The 13,913-nt window shown below is 43.1% G+C and overlaps 1 pseudogene; it reads right to left on the reverse strand.

Moving 5' to 3' along the window:
* Window positions 1–6,870: 6,870 nt before the first annotated feature.
* The window catches only part of LOC102473153 (cyclin-C-like), a 7,990-nt pseudogene continuing 947 nt past the window's right edge, over window positions 6,871–13,913 (reverse strand).

Consider the following 13,913-nt stretch of genomic DNA (forward strand, 5'->3'; position numbering starts at 1 on the left):
CCAGTATGCAGTGTATTCATGAATGGGAAAAATCCATTTGGTATGCTGCAATGATACACAGTGATTGAATGCAAAATAATTAATTAATTTTAAAAAAGAATGGTAATAACTTGGTGTTGGCAAACATAGCAAGACAAATACTCTGACACAATACTGGCAAAACTGAAATTGTCAGAATGCCAAGATTTCATTTTGTTCACTGATGCATTTCAAGCCCTTAGACTGTGCCTGGCACATAGTAGGCATTCAACAAATATTGTTGAACTGAATTATATTTTAAGTGGATACAGGCTTTCTAGAAAACCCTTTGGCCATATGCAACACAAGTCTCAAATTATTCCTAGCCTGTGATCAACAAATGTAACTTCTAAACATTTATCCTAGGGAAGTGTTTAGAGATGTCAACAGATTTGTGTAGAAAAATTGCAAAGCATGATATATGGTAGCAAAAAATTGGAAACCACCTAAGTATCCAAAGACGTTTCGCATCTTACTCAGAGTAGGAGTCAAAGTCCTTACATGCCCTGTAAGGCTCTATAGGATCTGCACTACCCTATCTACCCTTACCTTTAAGACTTTAGGACTGGGGCCAGCAGGTGGCGTGGTGGTTAATGGCATTGGACTCCCACATGGCCGATTGTGGTTGAGTTCTGGACCTGGCGACTTGCTTTCTCACTTTCCCTCTCTCTCTCTCTCTCTCTCTCACTCTGTCCCTCTCTGACTAAATTGAAAGTGAGTAAATAAAGTTAAATAAAATAAAATCATTCTTAAAAAAAAAGACTTTAGGACTAGCAGATAACATGGTGGTTAAGGCACTGGACTCCCACATGGCTTACTGCAGTTCAAGCCCCAGACTCAGACTTGAAAATCACGCTGGGCATGTGTGTGTGCATGCCTACAGTCCCTAGAGGAGAATGGAGGAGAAGGGGGAGGAGAAGGGACTGTGGCATGGCCATCCCCTCTAGGGGATGATTTCTTACTTCCCCTCTGTCTGTCTCTCTCTTTCTCGGCAAGGTCATGCACCCTATGGCAAAACAAACAAACAAACATTTTAGGACTTCACTTCCCATTTCCTCTCCTGGTGACTCTGCTGCTGCTCCAGTGGCTTCCCAGCTGTCCTTCGAGAAATCAGGCGTATTTCCAATGCCAGAATCTGCCCTTGTGGTTTTTTTCATCTGGGTCATTTCCTCACAGTTTTCAAATCTCACAACACCCTCCTCCTTTCCTTGCTTTATTTTTTTCCCCATCACATTCACTGATTCCTACTATGTAAAATCATTTACTTAAAAAAAAAATCTCTAACTTCAATATAAGCTACATAAGAACAGAGATTTTTGTCTGTTTTCTTCACTGTTATATCCTCGGTACTTAGAATAGTGTCTGACATATAGTAGATGCTCAACAAATATTTGTGGAATTTAATTCATCTGAATATGGAAACCCATTGTGCAATGCACATGCACAGAAAAAATTATGAAGGAAATACATCCAAAAATCAATAGTGGTTATCTCTGGGTTGTGAGATTATGGATAGTATTTGCTTTCTTCTTTATATGGTAAGCATAAATTAACTCTTGTTATTGTAAAAAGCAATAAAAAGTTAAAAGATTGAAATAGAAAGCAGAATTCCACAGTTGCTAGCTATGTCTTAGGTGATGGTATACAGATCCACATTTCCAGTCCAGAGTCTAGAGTAGACAGCACTTTGCATTGAGGTTATTTTTTGGAGGGAGGGAGAGGTTTTTTCTACAGGGCGCGTGTGCTCGCCAGAAAGACAGAAAGAAGGCAAGAAATCATCCCTCAGGGGGGATGGCCACACCGCAGTTCCTTCTCCTCCATTCTACTTTCTGGATTTTGGGCATGCACACACACGCACCCAGCATGAGTTTAAGCCACTGGACTGGGTCCAGGACTTGAACTGCAGTTGATTACATGGGAGTCCAGCGACATAGCCATTACACCAACTTCTGGTCCCTGCATTGAGATTTTAAAGAGACCCAAAAGGGGCCTGCCCATTATTGATATATCCACTCAACTGACCTCTGTTGAGCTCCAGCTCCATGCTGGGTTCTGTGGTGGGTGCTAGGGGCACATAGTCTTTGCCCCTCAAGGAAATAGCTCACAGTCCGTCAAGGGGAGACAGAGTCAAAAAGCTACAGATCCTATGATTGTGGCCTCTACATATTAGGGAGTAGGCAGGGAAAGGATGACAGGAGATGTGATCTAGGAAGGTTTCATACAGGAAAGGACATTTGAGCTGAGTCTTAAAATGTTTTCACCAGGGAACTAGAAGTTCCTAAATTTTAATGAGGATCAGATAATCTGGAGAGGGGAAGGGTAATTATTAAAATGTCTATTCCTAGAACCAGTTCCCAAAGATTCTGATCCAGTAGGTCTTAGATAAAGCCCAAGAATCTGCATCTTTAATAATAGCTAGTTTTGTTTGAGTACTTAAGTGCCAGCCAATGTCCTAGACCCTTTTGTGGATTAACTCTTGTGCCCAGCATAAAACACTGTGCGACAGTTGATTATATTATCCCCATTTTTGTTGTTGTTGTTGTTGTTTATAAGATACAGTGTGCGTACTTCTCAGAGATAGAGAGAGAGAGAGAGGGAGAGAGCACTCCCCGTGGGGGATGGTCATGTTGCAATCCCTTCTCCACTTCTCTATCCTGTTAGGATTTTTGGCATGCACACAGATATGCCTGGTGTATTTTTCAAGTCTCTGTCTAGGCCTAGAATTTGAGCTGCACAGTCAACCATGTGTAACACGACATCCCTTAACCAGTAGGACATGGGGCCAACCCATCATCCCCATTTCTCAGTTGAGGAACCTTAGGTACAGAGAAGTTGAGGAACTTGTCCACTGTAGCACTGCTAGTCAGTAGTGATGTCAGAACTCCACTAAGGTCAGTCTGGCTCCAGCCCTTGGCTGTTCATTATTAAGGTATTTTATCTCCAGTCTAGCAAATGAACAAGCACCCTAGGTGATCCCAATTCAGGTGAGAAACACTGAGAAGAGGCAATCTGAGCCAAGACATAGGAGCAAGAACAGTGTGCCCCATTTGGGAAAAATCCTTTAATGACTTCCCACTGTCAATAAAATCAAGTCTAAAGTCCTTCGCATGGTTTATCTAATTGTGGTGTGCTATCGAGATTTCACCCTGGTCCCTACTTCACGGCCCAAACATACATTTCCCTGTCTCTCCAGCTGCTGAAAGGGTTGGTGGCTGACAGCGTGTCACTGAATCCTCCTCCTCAGATTGTACTGTGCTGGAGAGAGCTTTCTAGCCCACAGTCGCATGTGCTTCTCAGTGTGGCCAGCAGGCAGTGAATGGGCAAGGCAGGGTTATAAAGGCCTATTCCCTTTGCCCCATCCGAGGGCAACCCTGAGGGGCATCCCTGGCTCAGAGCTCTGTGGGCTTGATGGAGGCTGTGTTGTGACCGCAGCACAGTTCAATTTCTTCCTCTACCTACTCCTGCTTCTTTGTCTTCCCCTTCAGGTGTAGCTCCCAAGAATACTTCCTAATAAGCTTCCTATATAGTAACTCTATTGTAGAACCTGTTTCCCAGGGAACCCATCCTTCCATGATCTGGCCTCAGCCTACCTATCCAACTCTATCTTTTTCTACTTCCTTCTTAGTCTCATCTCTAGAGCCATACTGAAGCTAAGAGTGACATGGTCCACATCGCAGCTAATGTGTATTTATTAAGTGCTGTAAACACTTTACATATATCATGTATCTGTCACAATAAGTTAATTTCTAAAAGCATCCTCTTTTATAGATGAGGAAACTGATACCGAAAGAGGTTACTTGTTCAGTCACAGAGTAAGAGGCAGCACTGAGGTTTAAACCCAGCAATCTGGCCCAACCTCAGTGGTACATACTGCTAAGATGCTGTGCTTCAAAGGCTGGGGCCACATTGGGAGGACTAGCTTCAATTCTTGGGCCAAGCTAAAGGCCAGGAGTGTTGGCATGTGCCTGTAGTCCCTGTGACTTGGGAGGCTGAGCAGGAAGTAATAATGAAATCCTGTCTCAGCAGGTGGCTTGGTGGTTAAGGCACTGGACACTCCCACATGGCTGACCACAGTTTCGGTCCCGGACCTGGTGGCTTGTTTTCTCACTTTATCTCTCGTTCTCTCTCTCTCTCTGGTCAAATTAAAATGAATGAATGAATGAATAAATAAAATTAAATAAATAATTTTATTTATAAATAAATAACTTTTTAAGTAACTTTAATAAGTAACTTTAAGTTATATATAAATAACTTTAAGAAAGTACATATATATCTCTGTCTGTCTATCTATCTATATCCAGAAATCTGGCTTCAGAGCCCATGCTTTACATGAGATCATCTCACTTTTTATTTTATTTTGTTATTATTTTTAATTTATTCAATCACCGTATATCATTATAGCATGCAAAATGGATTTTCTCAGCATGAATACATTGTATATTAGTCCAGTTAAAGATATTATCATACATGTTACCATCAATAGATAATTTTCCATTTTAGTGTCCCTTAAATGTTCTGCTTCTTTCTTTTTTCCCCTTGATTTCCTCCTCTCTCACCCTCCTCCATTTCCTACCCTCCTCCCACATCTGTTTTTGGACATTTGGGTTGGTTCCATGTCTTAGCAATTGTGAATAATGCCACAGTGCAAGTATTGGGTTGTCAGAAAAGTCATGATGTATTTTTCTATGCAAAAAATGCATCATGACTCTTCTGACAATCCAGTACTTTTTCGACTGAGCGTTCTCCTGTCCTTTGAGTAGATACCCAAGAGTGGAGTTGCAGGATATGGTAGTTCTATTTGCGGGCATTTGAGGAAGCTCTATATTGTTCTCCACAGTGGCTAGACTAATTCACGTTTTTAACAACAGTATAAAAGAATTCCCTTTTCAACATTGCCTTGCTAGCAGTTATCATCTTGCTTTTTGGAAGTAGCCTATCGGGGGCCAGAAGGTGACATAGGGGTTGTGGCACTGAACTCCCACATGGCAGATCACAGTTCAAGTCCCAGATCTGGTGACTTGAAACTCACACTGAGTGTGCGTGTGTGCATGTGCAAAATCCCAGGAGGGGAATGGAGGAGAAGGGATTGTGGCATGGCCATCCTCCCAGGGGATGATTTCTCACTTTCTCTCTGTCTCTCTGGTAAGTGCACATGCCCTATAGCAAAAATCTCTCTCTCAAAGAATGAAACAAAACAAAATAAAAAAACATGTCAGTAGGAGCATTGAGGTTGCAGTTGGAAGGGAGGAGTGGATACTAGAGTAGGGACATGAGTGAGATGCCTTTCCACCTTTCCACAAGAGAAAATGGAGGGTTAAATCAAGATTATGGGGGCCGGCAGGTGGCATGGTGATTAGGGGCTCTGGACTCCCACATGGCCTACAATGGTTCAAGTCCCAGATCTGGCAGCTTGCTTTCTCACTTTTGCCCCTCTTTCTCTCACTCTGTCCCTCTCTGGTAAAATATAAATAAATAAATAAATAAAGTTAAAGAAAATAATTTAAAAATCAAGATTATGATAGTGAGATCGAATGTTTAAAAAATAATGAGAATAATAATAATCTGAAAAACATAATGAAAAACTATTTGATGATGAGGACGTAGATAGTAACATCTTTGTCTTGACTGAAATGCATGGTATTCCTGTTGGAAAAAGAAATGTAATACACTATAAAGATATACGTGATTAGGGACCAGCAGTTGGCATAATGGCTATGTCGCTGAACTCCCATGTAGTCCACCACGGTTCGAGTCCCGGACCCGGTGGCTTAAACTCATGCCAGGCACGTGTGCGTGCGTGCCCAAGATCCTGAGAGGAGAATGGAGGAGAAGGGATTGCGGTGTGGCCATCCCCTTTTTCTCCCTTTTCATCCCCACATTTCTCCCTTTCTGTCTCTCTCTGTCTTTGTGGTGAGCACATGTGCCGTATAGCAAAAACCTCTAAAAAAAAAAGATATATGTGATTCAATGTAATATAAATAAGATCATGATAATAATAAATCAAATTAAAATAATAAAAAGATTATGATAGTGAGGACATACATGCAGGACAGGGCTTAGGATTCCTCTTCTACTTCTCCCATTCCTTCTAAATCCAACTTAGGGCCCAATCCTTAAGTCATTCGCTAAGAAGAGGTATACAGCAGGAACAGCAAACTTGCAGAAAGGGCCTTGTTTGCAGATAAGGATTGCGTCTTAAAGTGTAGTTCATGGTACAACAGTGTTGGCATGGAGCGGGGAACATCTTAGATAAGCACGATTTTTGGCAGTGTCCCAGACTGGCTGAATCAGAATCTCCATTTTAATAAGACACCCCCCCCAGAGGATTCACATGCACATTAATGTTTGAAAAAACACAGGCACAAGAAACATCCTTGTGGAGATATATATCCAGTCATGTGTCCCACTGGATATTGGGGTGGGAGCTCAGGATAGAATTCTGAACTGGAGTGGTAATGAGAGGAGGTATCAGCCTGAGGGTGGTAGCTGAAAGCACCGGCATTGAGTTAGATCACCAGGGAGAATATAGGGCAAGGTTCTCTTCAAGGTTCATTGCACAATGTACTAAATCAAGGCTAAAAATCATTGGCCTTTGGTGACTAGAGTTGGCTTAAACTCATGTTTATTTGACCCTCGCATTATTTTAATTTTTTTTATCAGTTGTAAACACTTAACACAGAGATTTTTACATAAAATCTGAGTTTCTGACTTCTTTTAAAAAATGAGAAGATCTGGAATTGCATTCCTGTGTGGCAACAGCTGGCCAGAACTGATTAGCAGCCGTCTCCTTTAGAGGGTACATTTAAGGGAGCCCTACTTCTTCCTACTGTTCTCCCACACTGAGACCAACTATCAGTTGTCCTTAATCATATTTGTTCTGTTTATGTTAGTAGCAGAGTTAAGCAAAATGGTCACATGTTCTTTATATCCACGACTCTATCGAAAGTGGAAAATGAAAGATAGAGAGCCAGGTTACTGCTTCAAAAAAACAAACGAACAGCAGCAGCAACAACAGGGCAAGAGCATATTCCTTACGCATTCACCATAGTAACATTTCCCATTCGTTCAATTTGTCTGGCATCTATAGGGTGGTTATATAGAGAAAAAGAAGGCTGGGGGCCAGCAGGTGGCATAGTGGTTAAGATGCCGAACTCCCACATAGCCGACTGCACTTCAAATCCTGGACCTGGAGGCTTGAGAATCATGCTAGGCACATGTGCGTGCGTGCCCCAAATCCTGAGAGGATAATGGAGGAAAAGGGATTGCAATGTGGTCATGTCCCCGCCCCGGTGTGGGGAGAGGGGACGCAGGGTGATTTCTTGCTTTCCCTCTCACTGTCTCTTTCTAGCAAGGGCATAAGCCCTCTGGCAAAACCTTTAAAGAAAAAGAAGAGAAAAGGAAAGAAAAAGAGGGCAAGGATAAAACCTTGTGGAAGGTTAACACTGTAAGAATAGGCAGAGGAAGAGGAGCCCACCATGGAGATTTAGAATAAAGACTTCAGGTGGTAGGCCCAGCTGTAGGTATTAGGCCACTGCTGTATGATATTGGAGCCAAATGGAAAAGCCCAGATTTTAAATCCCAGGATAACTTGAATATGCTGGGTCTACCCTACGGGTATGCCTATGATCCTGGCTGTCTGCGAGACTGGGAGGGTGGATGTTGCAGCATGGTAAGATCCTGTCGGGGGTGCCCCCCCATCTCTTAGGAAATAATAAACTTAGAAAAACTCCGGTAGTAGGAAGATTCTGGGAGAGTAGGATCACAGAAGCAAAGGGGTGGGTGAGTGGGTGGGGGAATTTCCAGGACAGAGAGAGAGGGTCACAGTGCTGAGTACTACAGATGGATCAAAAAAGATGAAGACTGGGCCAGCAGGTGGAATAGTGTTTAAGGCACTGGATCCCACATGGCTAAGTCCACGGTTCATGTCCCAGATCTGGTAGCTTGAAAAACATGCCAGGCAAATGTATGAGTACTCAAAGTCCTGAGAGGAAAATGGAAGAGAAGGGATTGCAGAGTGGCCATCACCCCTGGAGAGCGATTTCTCAGTTTCCCTCTCTCTCTGTCTTTCTCTGTCTCTGGCGAGCAAGTACAATCTAAAGAAAAGCAAAAACAAAAACAAGAAAAGAAAGGAAAGAGGAGGACTAATGAACGAGTTGAACTAATTGTTAGGAAATACCAACTTACTTGTGCTGGAGTCCTTTTGGTGTGGCATCAGAAGAAAGGAAACTTGGTTCCAGTGGCCTAGGGAGTAAGTAAGAGAGGACTAAAGAGATAATAAATTTGAATTACTTGACTAAGGGGGAAAACAGTCGAAGACAGAAGGATGTTGAATTTCTTGGTTTGGTTTTTGTTTTTCTGAAAGCCATAATAGACTTCGACTGTAGCAACATAGCTAGTAGATGCTTAGAAGTTGAAAATACAGGAAAGGGGACATTAACCAATGCTATGGAATGAACTAAGACAGCACAGGATGAAATAGAACAAATTGGTGGAGGGGCCATAGTTCCTCCTTTAAGAGAAGAGGGAGATGGGGCCAGCAGGTGGCATAGTGGTTAAGGTGCTGGACTCCCACATGATCAACCAAGGTTCGAGTCCCAAGGCGGAGGCTTGAAACTCATGCCAAGCATGTGTACATGTGTGGCCAAGATCCCAAGAGGAGAATGCAGGAGAAAGGATTGTGGCATGGCCACCCCCCCTGGGGGTGATTTCTTGCTTTCTGTCTCTCTGTCTCTCTCTGGTTTCTCCAGCCAGCACATGAACCCTATAGCAAAAATCTCTCTCAAAAAAAGGGGAGAGGGAGAGAAATGTGGGGATCTCGAGGCTGAGGAAATTCACACCTGATAGCTTCAATGTTTTCCATGAAGGAAGAGGCAAGGTCAACAGCTAGGGGGGTAGGGTGGGAGAAAGGGGGATGAGCGACGGCTTGAGTGTTGGCCAAAGCTAATATTTTCACCATTCCCTCCATAGGGGTTTTAGAAACAGGAAGAAACTGGAGAAATACAGGCATTATGTTGCCTAGGAAACACAGTGGTTTGCCAAAGCAAAAGATTTCTTTTTTTTAAAATCTGATTAACCCATTCATATCAATTGTCACTTAAAAGAGAACTAGTGAGTAGGGACGAAAGTAGACAAAATTGTGCTCCAAGGGCAGGCCCTGGGCATCCTCTGTAGCCTGTGGGAGTGTAAGTAGCCCTGGGACAGGAGATTTAGACAAAACGTGAGAAACCATCAAAGAAGTGGCACGTAGTGTACACAACCACACACACACATACACACGAACACACATATACATTCCACACCTCTGTATATGTGTAGGCGTGATATTATTCCCCCATTAACTGAAAATTTCTAGGGTTAATATGCAGAAATTATTCTTAATTGTTTTTTTCTGTGCAAGGTCAGAGCCAAGCTGAGAAACCAACTGTCTCCTCATTTCTCTGCTGTGAGTTCATCAATAAATAAACATTATTTTTCTCTCCGTTACTTAGTTTTGCCAGAAAGAGTGGCTGGGTCTTTGTGATAAAGCAATCTGGACTTTACTGCTGCCAGGAAGAGAGCAAATGAGACTTTGTATCTAAAAAGGCTAGGTAATTGAGAGATTGGAGCTGGATTGTCTGAAAGTGGAGGCCTCTGAGGTTGGAGAAGCAGAGCATGGGCCAGCCCCATTGAGTGCTAGATCCCTGAACCTAGGCTGAGAGGAGGCAGTGTCCTAGAGGTCCAGGATCTACGCTCCATTCCTTCACTTCCCAGGAGCCCAGAGCAGGCAGTGTGTAAATTCTACTGAGGGAACCTTTTCTTCTAGACTTGGTTGTCCTTCCCAAGTTGATGTTGCCTCATCATTCATGATTCATTCTCATCATTTTAACATGATTCATTCGATGCCTCATCATTCTTTAACAGCCACGCAGATGACCCATCCCACACTCTGGCCTTTAAGCCTCCTTGACATTCTTCACTTCCAACCACGTTTTCCTCTTCCCCACATGAGCCACTCTCTCTCCGTCACACACAAGACCTTTTCAAAAGCCCAGCCCTCATTAAGCCTACCTTTCTCCCTGCTCCCTAACTGTACATAAATAAATGGAGACTGTAGTAGAAGGTATATTACTGTACTGGCTGGTCTCACTTGAAAAAAGTCTTCTGGACATAAAGGAGTAAAACTGGTTTGTTTTCGGGTGACTTGATCATTTACGTAGAAAATCCACTGGATTCTAGAAATAATCTAGTAGAATTAATGAGTGAGCTAGCCAAGTTGAAGGATACAAGATTGACCCATAAATATCAGTGTCAGGACCAGAAGATGGCATGATGGCTAAAGCACTAGATTCCCATGTGGACAACTGTAGTTCAAGTCCCAATCCAGTGACTTGAAAATCACTCCAGGCACATGTGTGTATGTGTGTGTGTTCCCAGAATCCTGAGAGGAGAAAGGAGAAGGGATTACAGTGTGGCCATCCCCTGTGAGGAGTGATTTCTCATTTTCTGTCACTTTCCAGCAAGCATTCTTGCCCTATTATAAAAACCTAAAAAAAAAAAATCAATTTTCTTTCTTTTTTTTGGGGGGGTGGGGTGGGGAGAGGTTTTTGTTATAGGGCGCTTGTGCTCGCCAGAAAGACAGAGACAGAGAGACAGGAAGTGAGAAATCACCCCCCCCCAGGGGGGATGGTCACGCTGCAATCCCTTCTCCTTTCTCCTCTCGGGATCTTGGGCACACACGCACATGTGCCCAGTGTGAGTTTAAGTCACTGGGTTCAGGACTCGAACCATGGTCAGCTATATGGGAGTTCAGTGACACAGCCATTACACCCTCTGCTTCCCCAAAATCAATTTTATTTTTATATTATAGCAATGAACATTAAGAAATTGAAATGAAAAAAAATATTATTTACAATAGCATAAAAAACATGAACTTCTTAGGGACAAAGAAATAAACATATGATTCTATTTATATAAAATTTCCAGAAAATGCAATTTCATCTATACCGACAGAAAGCAAATAAGCAGCTATTGGAAATAAGGAGTGGGGTTGAAAATATTTGACTATAATTCACAATTGTTGCTGTCCAATTAGATTACATGGCCACAGTCAATTCTCTTGCCCACTCTCATTCTCTGGGAGGATCCTGTTATACATTTCTACTCTCTTCAAATCTCCGATACCCTATCTCTACTCTCATTCTTAACTGATGACCTTGCAATTTATTCTTTAAGAAAATAGCAGCGATTAGATCCAACTTCTATCTGCAGCTACAGTCCCTATTTTCCATCTTGGTACAAGTGAGTGTCCTTCTTCCTATCTAGGGCCTTCTCCTTGAACTCTGTAACCATTTGCTTCATATGATATCAAAACCTTGGCTCCCAGAAGCGTCCCTTCTCTCTTCTCCATATTAACGTCTTTCTCTGTACTTGATCATACAAAGGTACAGATAAGCATGCTCTAGTGCTGCTGCTTCTTCCTTTTCTTTTTGGAAGTTAAAAATTTTTTAATTTTTTTTTTTTTTTTTGCTATAGGGTACATGCGCTTGGCAGAGAGACAGAGAGAAAGTAAGAAATTATCCTCCAGGCGGATGGCCATGATATAGTCCTTTCTTCTCTGTTCACTTCACGGGATTTGGGGCACTCATGCACATGTGTCCAGTGAGTTTCAACCCTCTTGGTTGGGGATTCAGACCACAGTTGGCCATGTAGAAGTCCAGCACCCTTACCACTACACCACCTGCTGGCCCTGCCTTCTTCTTTTTAAAATGCCTCCCCCTGATAGCAGAGCTTCCTTCTAGCTACTGCCACATTTTTCTACTCCTTAGTTCAACCTTTGACTAAGGGTTGTCTGTAAGAACTGTCTATCTACATCCTCGCTAACCATTCTTTCCCAAACCCACTCCACAGTTTTGCAACCCGTCTTACTCTGTCTCTCAGCATTTGACAGAGTTGATTACTGCACTTAGAAATGCTTTCCATACCTGGTTGCTGGGATACACACTTTGATGTTTTTTTTTTTTTCTTTCCTTTTTCTCTGGCTACTCCTCAATTATCTTTACCGTTTCCACCTCCTTTATTAGACTTTTAAATGGAGTGCCCTAGATAATGTCCTGAGCCAACAGCTGTTCATATTCTCTTCGTAGGTGATTTCATCCAGTCCTATGGCTTAAAATGCTATTCACATACGGTGACTCACATATTGACACTTTTTACCTTGGTCTTATCCGTGGACTCCAATCCTATGCAGTTAAGCACAGGCCTGTTTGACGTAAGTGGGCATCAAAATTTTTACATGTCTCAAACAGAACTTTTTATTTCCACCCCTGTATTAGTCAGTACTCAGTGGTAAGAAACTGCTTAGTTATATTGAGGAGAAACAGATATAACACAGAGATGTAAGAAAAATTGGCGGAAGGGCTGGAGGAGGAGATGGCTGTAACCTTGGGCTGCAGGAATGACTCCCAGGATTCTGTGACTAAATATGCATTAGGAGTGCTTCTGCTTTTGCCCGTATTGTAGAAAGTGGGCACTCAGGAGGCCTCCTAGGCCTCCTAGCTAGGACTAATGACTTCAAGAAGATAACACCAGGGCCCACAGTAGTGCAGCGGTTAAGTGCTGTGCAAAGGGAGCTGGATCTCACACGGCTGCTTTGAATTCCTGCCCCAGCGGCTTGAAAATTCACCACATTTGGGCAGGTGCATATGGATGCCTCAAATCCGAATGGGATGGAGAAATGGAGGAAAAGGGATCATGATATGACCCCGCCCCATTGGAGAGTGCTTTCTCTCTCTTTCTGGTGAGAGCATGTGCCAACTGGGAAAAAACAAAGACACAAACAAAAAATAAACAAAACAAGGGGACCAGCAGTTAGTGTAATGGCTTTGTCGCTGGACTCCCATGTTGTTGAACTGTGGTTCAAGTCCTGGACCTGGCGGCTTAAACTCATGCTGGGCACGTGTCTGTGCATGTCTAAGATCCCGAGAGGAGAATGGAGAAGGGATTGCAGCGTGGCCATCCCCCCTGGGGGGTGATTTCTCGCTTTCTGTCTGTCTGTCTGGCGAGCACACGTGCCCTATAGCAAAAACCTCTTAAAAAATGATTAAAAAAAAAACAACCAAACAAACAAACAAAAATAACACAACACCATAGGTGCTGCCTAGGGAGGCTTAGCCACTACCACTGCCACCGTAATCTACCTCACAACATCCATGTGACTGAGACACAGAAATACTGAATTGGGTTGTTATAACAGTCTCTTGACTGCCATTTCTCTCTGTGTGTTTCTCTGTCTTTGTCTCTCTCTCTCTGCCTCTCACTTCACACACACACACACATACACGCACGCACATACACACATATACATACCAGCTAATACATAACACTTTGTATGTGTAAGACACTATTCCAAGTTCTGATCTTTTATGAGGGGTCTTCAAAAAGTTCTTCAAGGGACCAGCAGATGGCATAATGGCTATGTTGTTGGATTCTTACATGGCCAACTGTGGTTCGAGTCCTGGATCCACTGGCTTGTAACTCACACCAGGCTTGTATGCATGTGTGCCCAAGATCTCGAGAGGATAATGGAGGAGAAGGGATTGCAGTGTTGCCATCCCCCTGGGGGGGGGTGATTTCTCGCTTTCTGTCTCTCTGTTTCTCTCTGTCTCTCAGGTGAGTGCACACACCCTATAGCAAAAATTTCTCTTGGGACCAGCAGATGGCATAATGGCTATGTTGTTGGACTCCCATGTAGTCAATCGCAGTTCGCGTCCAGGACCCGGTGCCTTAAACTCACCTGGGGTGTGTGTGCATGCATGCCCAAGCTCCAAGAGGAGAATAGAGTAGTGGAACAGAAGGGATTGCGGCATGGCCATTCTCCCTGGGGGTGATTTCTCGCTTTCTGTCTCTCTGTCTCTTTC

Source organism: Tupaia chinensis, unplaced genomic scaffold (genome assembly GCF_000334495.1).
Source record: "Tupaia chinensis unplaced genomic scaffold, TupChi_1.0 Scaffold145659_1, whole genome shotgun sequence".
Lineage (NCBI taxonomy): Eukaryota > Metazoa > Chordata > Mammalia > Scandentia > Tupaiidae > Tupaia > Tupaia belangeri.